The 14,255-nt window shown below is 42.5% G+C and overlaps 1 protein-coding gene across 3 annotated transcripts in view; it reads left to right on the top strand.

Annotated features, from left to right (window-relative positions):
- The first annotated feature begins 3,153 nt into the window (after window positions 1-3,153).
- Window positions 3,154-14,255, top strand: part of PKIB (cAMP-dependent protein kinase inhibitor beta) — a 54,281-nt gene continuing 43,179 nt past the window's right edge. The window contains exon 1 of one of the 3 annotated variants that reach the window (XM_054629824.2): window positions 3,154-3,329. The gene's annotated coding sequence lies outside the window, so the exon portion shown is untranslated. Of the gene's footprint in view, window positions 3,330-3,600; window positions 3,760-3,794; window positions 3,967-14,255 lie in introns of those variants that run through there. The other 2 variants (XM_054629823.2, XM_054629826.2) reach the window with 2 other exon arrangements.

Here is a 14,255-nt window from a genome sequence, read left to right on the forward strand (position 1 = left end):
TATCCGTTTTCTTTATATGAGCTTTTTTTTCCTCCTTCCAGCCATTCAATATGGGAAAACTCAGCAGATCTGATTTTTATAAAGAAAGTGGATGGATGTGAATGTCTCCAAGCTCTTTGGTAGAGAAACTGCAAAGAAAGAGTTACATTAGCATCTCTTTCACAGCCTTTTTTGTGGTCCTTCTACTTCTTGGTAATCCCTCAGCTCTGCAGAACTTCCTAGTTCTTGTGGTCTAAGGTTTTATGAGTACCTTTTATACTTGCCTTTAGCAAGTTGTTCTACAAACTCTTCATTTATATTTTTAAGCCTAATTGGTTTAGGTTTAGGATCTGTGTAAGCTTCCTTGCTTGCATATGATTTCCGCATCTGGAAAAATGTCTTTTACCTTCAGATAAAACCTCTTCTATTTAAAATCTCTTCTATTTGTCATCTCATTTATCTAAGAATCTTTCTCTTTTTTTTTTTTTTCCTAAAGGAATATTGATTTATTTTGCACCTCTTAAGTTGATGCTTTTAAGGAGTCCAAAATGTCAGCTTTCTAAAATCAGTTCTCTAGCAGAAGGGAGAGAGTTTAGAAGCCCTTACTATGGCAAGATTCTGTCTCCAGCTTAAAGGGCAGCTTCATTGATACATTGCTACATCCAGTACCACAGCTGCTCAGATCCTACTAAAACCCAACTCAGCAAAGCTCTGTCCCAGGGAAGGGCAGGAAGTTTTCTGCATGGCCCAGCCAGTGAGGTGGCCTACAGAGAAGGATGGTGCCCCTGCAGCTCCCCACTGCTCCCCAGGTGTAATCCCCTTCCCCTCCTGGCGGTACTGCCAGTGCCAACTGCAGAGAGCAAAACAGTCACAGAAGTCTGAATTTTGTTTTTGTTTCATTTTTACTTTACTTATGTCCTGTTTATCTTTAAAATTTTAGATGCCAAGTGGAACATGAACATGGTCACAGGACCAGCAAGGATCTGGGCCACTGACTTCGTTCCCTGTCTCCTTGGCACCACAGTAAACCATAATCTCCTTCATAAATTTCACAACTGGAATTCAGCACAGTCATCTACAACATTTTCCTCACTGGTTTGTTTCCTGTGACAGCAATTGAGTTCATTAGAATTGTCTTTGGGAATCTGAAACTCCCAACAATAAGTACAATATAATATAAAGAAAGATACATTTGGCATGATTATGATTAAAGTACACTATGATTTTTTCCTAATCCGGCAGATATTTGAAAATACAGAAATTGCACAGGGCTACAATATGAAAATATTCTCAGCAAGACTTACAAATACAAAACCTCTTTTTCAAGTGACATTGATTTTCCTACAAGAAAGGAGAAATTAAAATAAAGAAATATCAGTTTATAATAAAGAAATGAAAGAGATACCCAGTTGTGGCACTAAGTAGGGAAGCTCCACATTTCTGTCAAGGCATGCCCACAGCAGAAAATAAGTTGATCCCAGCTGCTTCAAAGCAGTTTTCCGCTGCTGAACACCACTAAGGTATCTGATTCACTCCTTTGCAGAAAGGATTTTTCTCTCAGTGCCACACTGGGGACACACACATCCCTGAAGAACTTGTTGTCATGGAATAATCATCTCATTTTTTAGGCATCAGTGGCTCCTCCAGGCGTTGGTGTTGGATCTGATTCAGAGCAGGTGTCTGCAGGGCTCCACTCCAAACCCCATGCACGGCGTCCCACCTGCACACAGCATCTGCCAGCCGCATCGGGAAAGGTGAGGAGCATCTCCTGCTACCTCACAACTCCTACCACTGCCTCAGCCTGAAGGAATACATGGCTTGGGTTCTCCCTCAGAAGAGATACAGGTGGGCTAGAAGGATGTCAAGGCCTCCATGTTACCATGCTAAGTGCAGGACAGGACCTTGGCACCAATATCTGCTGTGTGTTCTCCTTAGCTCACGTGTTCTCACATAAACAAAGCCCTGAAGGTGACCAGCACACTGGATTTCAGTTTCTGCTGAATGTAAATCTATAGCACAAATACTAACTTTGTGAGAGAATAACTGCAGAATCATTCTTCTGAATAAACCTTCCTTATAACCTGGAAAAGGAAAGACACCTACCAGTTATTTTTGTCATTAAGCTAAAAATAGTAGTCATAAGAGGTTTTTTTGAGAAATCAAGCCATCTGCCCAAATAATGAAATAAATTGCAAAGAAACTAATCATTAAAGAAGATACAGCAAATTATATTCTAAGAAAAATATTTTAGAGGGAGTATTGGCAGGACTCCAAACTACAGCTCTTGTACTTTATGAGGACATTTGGAAAGATCTGATAAAAATGCAACATAATCAACCAATTCTAAGCCATCACCTGAGTTATTTGGTGCTTAGAGTTCCCATTGTAAATAGGATTACTTTAACAACATGGCTTAAATAATGTTAAAAATAGATCCTAAGTATTCTAGGTCACGCCAGAAATATGTAAGAAATAAAACCAAGGGATTTTAGGTTCATTAAAGCCAACCTCATTTTCAAAATGGAATGAAATTCTAATCCTCTGTTTCTCTTTATTTGTTATCATAAATAAAGATGATAAAAAGCTTGACATGGTTTATAGTGTAAACACTGAAAAGCACAGGTAAGATACCCACCTTTGTCTGCATTTGTCCAGTTCTCAGAATATAAATGGAAAGTTTCTGAGTATAAATGAAAAATCTCTGTGCAGATTCTCTTTTCATTTGGCTCTGACTGGATATAGGGAAACAGCTGGATGAAGTCTCATATGTATATGTATATAGATTGATAGATGGTAGTGTGATTTTCAAAACTGTTTAAAGTGATTTCAAAATAGATAATCTAGAGTCCTTTTGGTACAATTAAAAAAAAAAAATCTATGCTATGCTCAAAATCTAGATCTTTTAAAAAGCTTTCAAAGCCACTTTGGTACAATATGGTAGAATATGCCTGAAGATGTTAATTTTGTGTTTCCACTGAACACAGTCTTTAAGACAGAGAACTTGCAGCACTCTTCACAGGGCACCATTTTAAGCGGAAAACAGCAAAGACTGCTGATTCCAGGCCAAGGCTGGGTTTTTCCAAACTCCTGCATCAAGGCATGTCCCAGAGGCCAGCAACCTTGACAGAGGCGTGCAGCTGCACCACGGCCTCTCCCTGTGCGCCGTAACGAGGCTCGCAGCCAAAAAGGGTCACATATGGCTACATCCAGGTGCCAACTTTTTGTCACACGCTCGCTGCTTGCGTCGGGCAGGAGTGGGAGGATGTCCTGTGTCATTTTGCTGGTGCAGTTGGAGGGACTGCAGCCAAAAAGAGGAGAAAGAAAAAGGAGTAAAGTCAGCAAAGCTCCAGGTAAGAGCTGTTTTCCCCATTGTTTTCAGGGCACCGGGACCCGCTCTTTCCCCCATATCAGTTAGCAGCGGGACAGCCGTGTGCGCTGTGAGGGCCGCGGGGGACAGGGACCCTCGGCAGGTGCGTCCCTCCGCGCCGGCTGCCGGGCTGTCCCAGCCCGGTCTCCTCTCCCGGCGGCAGCGGCAGCCGGAGCCAGCCCCGCTCGGTGCTTTGGGGAATGGTGCCCCACGCCGGCCACCTCCGGGCCTGGCGGCCCCCGGGGCCCGGCCCCCCCGCTGCTCCCGCCGGGACGGGCTGCGGGGGGCGGGCACGGCTTCCCGCCGCCTCCCGGCGCGGCACCCCGGCACCACGTCCCGCGGAGCCCGCCGCCCCCGGGCACGGCCGCCGCTCCGGCGCAGCGCCATCCGAGGGCAGGGACCTGCGGCGCCGGGTGAGGGCGGCGGCGGCGGGCGCGGGAAGCCGGGGCCGGGCGGGGGGCGAGAGGCGCAGGCGGGGTCCCGCTCCGCCCGGGCCGTGGCTGCCGGCGCTGGGTCGCCGCCGGGGCCGGCTGCCGGCCGGGAACATCCCGCAGGAGCGGTGGGGTCGCGAGAGGGGCCGCCCGCAAACCGGAGCGTTCCCGGCGACGCGGAGTGCCCAGGTACCGAGCGCGTCCCTCCCGGCCCTGGGCAGCCCTTCGGGCATCGAAGGGAACGGGGAGAAGTTTGGAGCAGAGGGCGGGCGAGGAGCGGCGAAGCTGCTGGGGAGGGTGGTCCTGGGGACGTAATGTCCCCTGTCCGACCAGCGCGTCCCAGGCGTTCCTCGGGATAGGTCACGGGCGATCTGCCTGTGCCTCCCTGCCCTGGATGCTTCCGGACTGACCCGGTTTAATGTTCCTTAGCGCCAGGTATTATTAACCTTTCGGGAAAACCGCTAATCGGTGCCATACATAGTTTGCCTCTAATCGGGAGGAAAACTGAAATGACTTTTTCTCCGGCAGAAAAGCAATCGGAAGTGCGCCAGGTGCGGTTTTTAAGCACGTCTCCTTCCTGAAATTATGTTTATATGGTCAAATTAATCAGTGGTGACAACACGAAGGCTAGAGAGTAATTTACTGCTTAGGTATATTAAAACACACATTTGAAAGATAACGTTGTGCATGAAGTCCATAATTTAAGTTGCACGGACACGATAATGAACAACTGACATGTAGTTTGTGGATGCAAAATATATTCCTAGAAGACCAGTTAAAATACATCACTGACTTTCAGCTTTCTGTGTTTGCAAGGAATGTCCTTGTATTTAGATCACATGCAAGGCAGGAAATTTTTTTTCTTTCTGATTGCCACAGAATGTTGACTGTAAGAGAATTGTTTCTTAATCCAGTTATAAATGATGCTTCTTAGCAGTTGTTGAAGTTATTTTTGGACTCTGCAGAGCAGGCAAGTGTTTTTAACAAAGGGAGAAATAAAAGAGTATTAAAAATTCCTGAAGCAAAGGATAAAATTACCTTTGGGGGCATTGTGGTTAGGATTGGTTAATGTGGAAATACTCAGGGCATATTGACTTACACAGTATAACTTCATCACCTTCTGTATTTAGGAAAAAAAAAATCTTGATAAAAATTTTATCAGAACAGAGACCTTAAAAACAGCTGAAGGGAAGACAATGACACTTTGTTTATCTTTTCTGACCGAAGAAGTCATGGGGATGAGAATGGTCTGAGTTATTGAGCTTTTTGTTTTAACTTATAATATTCTCTTTTAAGTTTTGAACTTGAATGTGCATGCCAGGATGGTTTTGAAATATAACATTGTGGTTGATAGCAAATACTTACAAATTTAAGTGAGATAATTTGAAACTTAACCATAAATACTCACATAACTTCTAAAAGCACACACTTTAGTGTACTATTAGAGTGAAGGTTTAGTTCTGTACCTTGATTTTGTAATACATCCTGTTGGAACAGAGACCAGTCTCTTTTCTTTTTTTTCTTTTTCTTTTCTTTTAAATTAGATGTGTCATGACAGTTACGAATTAAGGCAAAACAGCATAACACATCAGTATGCTATAAAAATATGCATGAACTTGAAATTAATGACAAATTTAAAAAATATTGATGCAAGTCATGAAATGCAGAGAAACTCAGTCAGGTCATATTGTTAATCTGTCTGAAAGTGCAAAACTGTTCCCTTGTGTCCATTCACTGACTATCCTGTTAACAAATAATATTTTCTGTTAGTATACTGATGAGGGTTTTTAATGAGCCTTTCAGAATGTAACTGTTTCCTTCAGTTCCTAAAACCTGGGGTGGACAATCTGTGAGGAATCATTTTGTATAGTTATCTCCACCAGCTCAAGATCATATGTTCCTGAACTCCTGCTGGCCTTTTTGCTGTACTTTGTTGATTTCTCCTCCTGGTGAAGATGCCTCAGGACCACACTCAGTTGTCTGGGCGTGGCTTCCTCTTGAATGGCTTTGGGGGGGAAGTGAGGGAAATTGGTAGTGTGTTCTCTCCACTTCTTGATGTCCAAAGAGCCTCTCTGCATTGCAGCTTCTCCCTAGGGTGCACCTCGTTCTCTCAAATAGTTTTGTGAGCAGCGGAACAATTCAGGATTTTGGATGGATTTTTTGCACTCTGTGGCATCCAGACTGGCCACTCAGACCCATAGGATCATCCCCACCACTGAAAGGGGAGAATTACAAAAATAAATCCAAGTGATCTTGTCTGGTAGAAGTATTTAGACAGTCAAACATCTGTGTTAGAATGGATTAAGATTCTGGCGTTTGCGTTTTTACAAGGGGATCATCCAGATTTTCATTGCAGCCTAAGAGTGTGGCTTAGCAGAAATCCTAGAAAGTCAGAAATGGTGATCTGTTTGTGAAAAGCTCCCAAATCTGGCTTTCCTCACGTGAAATAATGTCTTCTGTACTTGATTTAAAAATTCTGGTTTTAGAAGTTTTTCCCATTTTAGACTTATGTTTGTTATTTCTTCCCTTCTGCCCTGACTATATTAATTTCAGCCTGGTTTCCTAAGGAAACAATAATAATGTCCTAAGGAAGCTGAAACAATAATAATGCTGTCTGACTGATAGCTCCCCTCATTGCCTTGGTGTATTTTGTTTACCCTTGGGGATTAATTTCTGCCAATATAAGCTGAAGAGCAGAGATTTCAAAGTGATGAAATTTTACAAACCTCAAGGCTTCTGGTGGCCAGGGAGATGAGGTTGATGCCCCCATTGAAGGAAGCGCTGTAGCAAGCATTCAGCTTAATAGATATCAGAAAATTTGTGTGGGTGCTTCACAGGATGCTGAGCTTTATAACTTCAGCTGCTCAAGGCTTGGTGATTATATTTTTCAATTTCTTTGCTTCATGGGAGTGCACAGTTGTGGAAGTTCTGATCGGGCCTTTTTTCCTCTGTAGTCGTCTCAAAATAAGCTCAATAGGTCTGAGATGTTTCTGATAATGAGATATGAATACAAACACTGTCATTCCTCGACTTCATAAGCTGATGTTTTCCTTTCCTTGTCCATAATTTAATACTTCTTGATACAGGGTTGATAGCCGGCGGTGCAATAATTTTCTTTGTTTTCTGGACTCAGTGCAAACATCGATTACTGTGGTCACAATAAAACCTAGCTTCTTCTACAATCAGTTTCTCTCAATTGCTTACAAGGTTTTGATTAGACTTTAATTTGCTTTCTACTGCCACTGCTGTTTCTTCTGGTTAAGGCTACATCTGAACATCCTCTTCTGCTTTTTCTGCACAGCAGGATACTGTAACTCTCCCTGTTTCATGAGAAGGATAATGGAGGAGAAATATGAAAAGGTGTTGTGAGTTTATCTAGCAAGACCTTCATGAATACATGTGCTTTTATTGACTTTTAAGTGGTGGTTTTTGTTCTGATTATTTGTTTTGTTACACAACTGAGGAGCTGTACTTACGGGTAATTGCCCATTTTCTCCTTTCTTGTCTTGCCAACATTAATAGCATGACAATACTTGTGTATTGTTTCTCTTTCATTATCTCCCTGTAAAATTACTGTGGGTAGGTTTTTTTGAGGTGGTTTGATTTGGTTGATTTTTTTAAAAATTTCAATTTTTTTTTCTTTAGAAAGATTTAATAGTGTATTAAGTTGATTTGCTAGCTTTTGTCCTGTTTTAGAAATTGTTTCAACTGGCCTTGCTCTCTGAATGTGCATATATAAGTGAAATTAATTTAATAAAGTGCTCACCGGATAATGTTGATTTCTTTGAAAATATTTTTCTGTATTTACGTTGCACAAAGCTCTCCTCTATATCTTTTACATTAATTTGTATACATTAAAGCCTTCATTCCCCACTAAAGATAGAACACCACCATGTTTGTATAGCAATTCCATTTGACTTTATTCTCATTAGTTATTAGCAAGAGGAAGGACAAGGTGCACAGTGATGTCTTTTTTTCTGGGAACAAGCACAAACACTTATATGGGGTCTTGCCCTGCCTCATCCCCTTGCAGCTGGCCAAACGTCCTTCCCTGCTGCAAGGACCTGACCTGGCAGCCCCACACAGCTCTCTCCCTGTGCTCCAGGTAGCTGCCACCCCACAGCCTGGGCTGGGTGCCTCCCAGCTGGTGTCAGAGACAACTCCCACAGCAGTTTCTCACCAGTGGTTGCATCGCTCCCAGAAACGTGGGATGTAGTCGTATGTAGGTGCTACCCAGTCTGCTTCACTTCAAATGCATCCAAGGGATGGATCTGGAAACCCTGCCAGTGGAAGTGTTTAACTTGTGCTGTGGGGAAGGATTGGGTAGGATGTGCGAACTTGTGCCCTTACCTTGGCAGGGCAGAGAAGGGCAGTGACATGCTGCACAGAGGGAGACCAGGGGGAGGGCTGGGGTGGGCTGGCAGCAGGAGTCCTTTGCATGATTTAGCTGTGGCTGAGGCAGCGTCTCTGACTGCAGCCAAAAAAAAAAAAGACAATCAGCAAAGGGAGGTGATGATTTTACCATGGTCAAGTTTGCACTGTACATGGGGAAACAGACCTTGAGCAGCCTTGGGATGTGGAGCTCTGGCCAGGTCCACCCAGGCTGAAGCACTTTGACAGGAGGATTTCAGCTGCTTCCCAGAACACAAAAAGCACTGAATATATGCGGCAGAGGTTTTGTGCATGTCTTTGCTTTGGTATGTGGCACACATCTTTCCATGCTGAAACCAGAGGTAGGGGCAGTTTCTATGCTGGGTTGTGCTGCAAGGATGCAGCTCTGAATGAAAAATATTCCATTTTCTGTGTCCCTAGGAAGATCCCAGAAGAACAGTTGCAGATCAGGGAGCACTTGCTTTTTTCTTTTTGCTGCTTCTTCTTTTAATCTACAGATTAAGCAGTATTTACTACACATATAAAATGGCAAAGCTGTCTCTGTTGTCTTTCCCCATCCTGTTGACTATTCCATCCAACAGAGGAAGGTGAACTGGGTTTACAGTACACAGTGATGTTTATGCTTGCCATTCTGAGCACCTGCTGAGGCAGAACAGAGGGAATAATTTATACTGCTTTCCAGCCCCCATGGACAAATGGGTGGCCTTTTATTTTAGCCTTTTTCAATTACCTTTGCAACCAATCTGTTGGAACAACATTCTGTTGGAAATCCGGAAGTTTGTCCATAGGCTCCTGAGCAACCTGGAACTGTGATTAGTAATGCAGCTTTGGAACTGAAATGCCCTTGGAAGATCTGCAGCGTTCAACACCATACAACTTGGTGTTCTGTCTGTATAAAGTACTGCCCTTTGCTCAGGCTCAACATCCCTTTTAAATTTTATTTTGCCTACCTTGGAATCTTGCGTCATTTGTATCCTTTAGCCGAGCCATCGATATTTTATGTCTTCTTCATTACAAGGTACCTTGGTCTAGCTCAGACAGATGCAGAAGCATTGGCAGCTCTTAAATATTTCATACTAACTGATGAAAGTGCTCTGTGGTATTTCACTGAGTAATGACAAAGAGATTGTCATTGAGATGATTTTGTACCCTTCCTCTTCCTCATCAAAAATAGCTTTAGTTCCTGGGCAATACATGGTATGCTTTGTTCATAAGCAATTTCTATCTACAAAGGTGGATTTTATAGTCCTTAATTAAGTCCTTAATTAACACCATTAAATAGTGTTGGTAAGATTTGTCCTGGAAGTATACCTTGTTATGTCTCTTCCATCTCATGTGGATGAGGTTTGGTTGGGTAAGAGGACTAAAGGAAGCAGAGGATGGGAAGATGATGCCTAGAAATTCTGTCTCTGAGTGGACAAGCGGTTCTGAAAATAGTGTTTGAACTAGAATTTCCCCATAGTACCAAGTAGAAGGATATGGTTTGTTTGAAGTATATTTATTTCTCAGGGCTTAGCCAGTTGTGAATAGCATTGTTTGCTTTGGCAGATGACACAAAAAGTGTTAAGCAATGATATGGCACTTCATCTTGATTTTAGTCCACAGTACAGTGGGAGTGCTGAAGTTTTTCTGCTGTTTGTATGAATAGAAAGTTTGAGGATTGGCATTATATACTGCTCTGGAAAAAAAAAAAAGGAAACTGAGGAGCAGGGCAGAGGTCTGCAATTGTTGCTATTTCTTCCAGAGGATGGATGGGATGCTGCCACAGAGACAACTTATGATGGGAAGACACTGATTTAGCTGCAACCCTGCCTGTAGCAGAGCCAGGCTTGGACACAGCATTGTGGTTCCCTGGACACAGGGAGTCAGATGATGTTGTGGAGTGTGTCAGTGTAGTTCACCTCTCCTGCTTCCTTGCAAAACAGGATGCACTGTCCTCCAGGGAAGGAGCCATTTTCTAGAGTATCAAAAGCATAATGGTCATTGCTGGAGCAGCTGCCCCATGAGGAAAGGCTGAGGGATGGGCTGGCTCAGTCTGGAAGAAGATGGCTCTGGAGGTGCTGACAGCAGCCCCTGGTACCACGGGGAGGGAGGAGGAAGCCAGAGAGGTTCAGATGCTGCACAAGGGAAAGAATCCAAGGAGGCAGAGGTGTGGGCTGCCCACAGTGGCTGTGCCTGGTCTGCTCTGGGGAGTTCCAGCCCCAAGGGAGCACAGTCTCATCTGACCTTGGTGCTGGACCAGAGACTCCTGAGCCCTGTTCAGAGTTGTCCCATGACCCTGTCATTCCAAGCTCAAAGCTGAGCCTCTGAAAAGTTGCTGTGAAGCCTTTGTTAACCATCTATGCATGAAAAACATAACAGGGAAGAGGAATGCTATTTAACAGACTGAAAGAAGGCCGGTTGACAGTACCTTTAATAAGAAATAACAGATGCTAACAACAGCATAGTGGTTTGCAGTCCCTGCCTTAAAATATCTTGCTAATACAGTCTGCCTTAGATATGGTTAAATTCAGTGTTGTAAAACAATTTCTAAGTGTACGACATGTGATCTATTTCAGGCTTCAAGTCTAATTAAGTCTGCTGCAGCCTTTGTTCACTGTTGAAAAGCTTTCTCCAAGGCACAATACAGTATAATAAAAATGCAGGGACTTCTGTAAACATGTTTTGCTAAAGCTTTAATGTGATAGTTATGTTCTTGTGTTCAGAAATGAAACACTGAGCCTATTGCTTTCTTGGGACCAGGCATCATATGCAATGGTGTGACTTCAAAATAAAGGTTCCTAAGTGGGGATGGGGTCTTCTAATGTGTCTCACTTGTTTTTCTTCTTGGAAAGGTCAGGTGTTAGAAATTCTGTTGTTACCACCCTTCTGATATTTTCTCTAAATTTCTTCCCAGAAGAGCTGGATTGCAGTGAAGCCTCTCGGTAACAGAGGCTCCAGAGAAGACAGCCACTGACTAATCTATTATTAAGACTGTGAGTTGCTTCTGTTTAACAAGAAAATACTAAAGAACCACGCCAAAAAGTAAACTATAAGCAATTGCTTCTACAATAGATGGAGTTTCATTTAAGCGAACATCAAGCAAAAAGCTCCTCTCCATGTTGTCAAAGCTGTTTCATAAGCAGTGATTGAACATGTGTTCCCTGAGTAACATAAAAGAGTTGGCATTAAGAAGCCAGTGGTGCTTTCAACCACTTCCCCTCTTTTCCCTATCATTACTCAGAAACTGTCACTAAAAGTGCTTGCTGTTTACCTCAGAGAGCTTAAAAAAGCTTAAAAAGATGAGTGTGTGAGAGTTGGAGGAATATTTGTTTTCTTTCCCCTTGAACTTGCATTTGTTTGCTGGAAAAGCTAGAATTGTGGAAAGAATTAAATTGAATAAAAATAATTCTCAGCCAATTTCTAATGGAAACAACCTATCATTGATGTGATTGGAAGGTCTCCACTTGAACATAGAAGGTGTTTATCATAAGGAGAAAGCATCACTGAAAAGGCAATGCTGGCATTTTCTGTTCTGAATTGGTAGTTTTATTATTTACAGTTTGAAGAGAGAGTACATGCTGTCCATGCAGTTCCTTTTATTAATGAGTAACTCACTTTTATGTGCCTTCTCTCCTTCTGGATTCTCATTAGTTACAGGTAGCTGGAAGTAACACTCCAAAGTAAAACAGAATAAATTGGATGTGTTTCTTGAACAGATTTCCCAAGACACTCAGTGTGTTCTATTCTAGCAAGTTTTTAAGCAAAAAAAAAAAAAAAATTAAGATTATTATGATATTAATATTGTTATACTGATTCATTTTGCTTTACTGAGTATTAAAATAATTCCAAATGGAAACTTACTTGCTGTAATCTCATTTGAGGAGATGCAATTTCTTGGGCTGAGTCAACTATAATAATTCACACATCTTAGCATGGAAATTGAATGTTGTTACAGAAACTTAGTTATCTTGAAGGGATGTAATGAGACATTCAGCTGTATAGTCATTGTGTTAATTAAGTGACTGGTTAACAATCCAGCCATTGTAGAGAGGTAAATTTTGTCATATGAAGGGAGAAGGAAGAAAGCTGGAAGCCTCTTTAGTAGCAGTTGGTGGTCTACAGAACATAGAAGAAAGCTGAGCAAATTTATCCAGCTGATCAATTTTGCACATCCACATGAAGTGATATCCACCTCATGATTCTGACAACCAAAAAAGTCAATTAAAACTTCACACCTTAATGATTTTAAAAGTTGCTTGTTCTATAGATTTTTGTAAAACCTAGAACCTGAAATTCTATTGCCTAAAATTAAATAAATACTCTGGAAGAACTGAAAGATGAGATTTAGGGATTCACCTTTTTTTTTTAAATGAAGCTTTTTATGGCTTAATGGCTTGATTATTCCTTACTAGAAATATTAACTATGCATTTTTTTCTAGGTATATATTTTGAGAGGGAATGGTTAATTTTTTTTTTCCTGTATCTTGGCCTCATTTCTGTACCTTTTCAGAATTTAGGAAAAAGCATGTAAGATTAGAGGTGAATCAAAGCAAATTTAAAAAATCAATTTTAATTTGAATGGCTCACTACCTCCTCATTCTCACCACATGCTCACTCTCACCTCTCCTCCCAGTGCTGTTGCATTTGATTAAAGCCATCAAAAAGCTGGGATTTCCAGCCCAGGCCTTTCTGTATGGCTGCCTTTCAGTGTAGGATTGAGTGCATTTGTTACTGCTCTATTCCTGAGAACTGGAGAGCAGAGATAACAGCTGGCAGTGCTGTCTCTGGGGCAAAGGATGCCTCCCGTAATCCCAGTTTCCTTGTTCAGACTTCCCAGTGTCGGTGTTCCATAGGGAGGAGACGCGAGGCTGAGAAGCAGCCCGAGCTGCCATCTGACAGGAGTCACATTTGATGTGTGGATGGCAGCAGATCCCTTGGCTGGGGCTGTGGCAGGAGAGGCAGTCCAGCCTTCAGGCTTAGAAAAGCCCTCAAAAGTGGAACATAATTACCATCTGAAGTTAAGCTGTTCCCAAAATGGGGATATTTGTTCAGATGCCTTACCAGGAGCTGGCAGGGGGATCTGGCTTCACTCCTCCTGTGCCAGTCTGAGCTGCTTCAGCAAGACAGCAGGTCCAGTCTGTAGCCATGATATTTTCTGAAAAATTCTTTCCTTAGGATTTTTTCTCCTCAGAAGCTGAGGCCTCAGGAACAAAATGTAAACAATGATTATCTGCTGCTGTGTAATGCAACAGGTGGATCTGTGATTGGTCTCCTGTGGTAGTTTCTAATTAATGCCCAATCACAGTCAGCTGGCTCAGACCCTCTGTCCGAGACACAAGCTTTTGTTATTCTTTCTTTTTCTATTCTTAGCCAGCCTTCTGATGAAATCCTTTCTTCTATTCTTTTAGTATAGTTTTAGTATTACATGTATCTAAAATAATAAATGAAGCCTTCTGAAACATGGAGTCAGATCCTCGTCTCTTCCCTCATACCTGCGAACACCGTCACACCAGTCTATTTATACAACTGAACAAAAAGAGGTGCAGGGTGAGACCTCGTTCTGGTTTTGGGGCAAAGGCCTCGACAGCAGAACACATAGAGACATGCTCTTTTGTTGGAGCATGTCTTTTTAAGGCTCCATCTCCTAAGAGAGAATGTAGCATTCAGAAGCATGAAGATAGATGGCTCATCACTAAATGGGATGTGATGAGGGGGAAGATGCTCAGCCTCAGGCAGCATGGGAGCTAAAAACAGCTCAGTGGTGTTGCGAGATGTGTTTGCACAGTGCCAGCACAGCCACTGCTGAACTTGGGAGAGGCTGGAGATGTTCTGGAAATGTTCAGAGGAGCGAAATCCTTAGGGGGTAATAGCCCTCAAACTGAGGAAGGAATATTATGGCTTGTTCGTGTCTGGTATCAGTATGGGAGTTTCAAAAATTGTTAAGAAAATAAGCATATGGACTGTATAAAAGGCACATAAGCTTATTTTGGGTGAGGAAAATACACAATGTTGTTCTCCTTTTTACATCTCTTCAGAAAGTATCTTGGCATGTTTTCTGTAGATCTGTGTCTCTGAATTTAGAGGGGGAGGATGAGGAGGAAGGG

This window comes from Agelaius phoeniceus, chromosome 3 (assembly GCF_051311805.1).
Source record: "Agelaius phoeniceus isolate bAgePho1 chromosome 3, bAgePho1.hap1, whole genome shotgun sequence".
Classification (NCBI taxonomy): Eukaryota; Metazoa; Chordata; class Aves; order Passeriformes; family Icteridae; genus Agelaius; species Agelaius phoeniceus.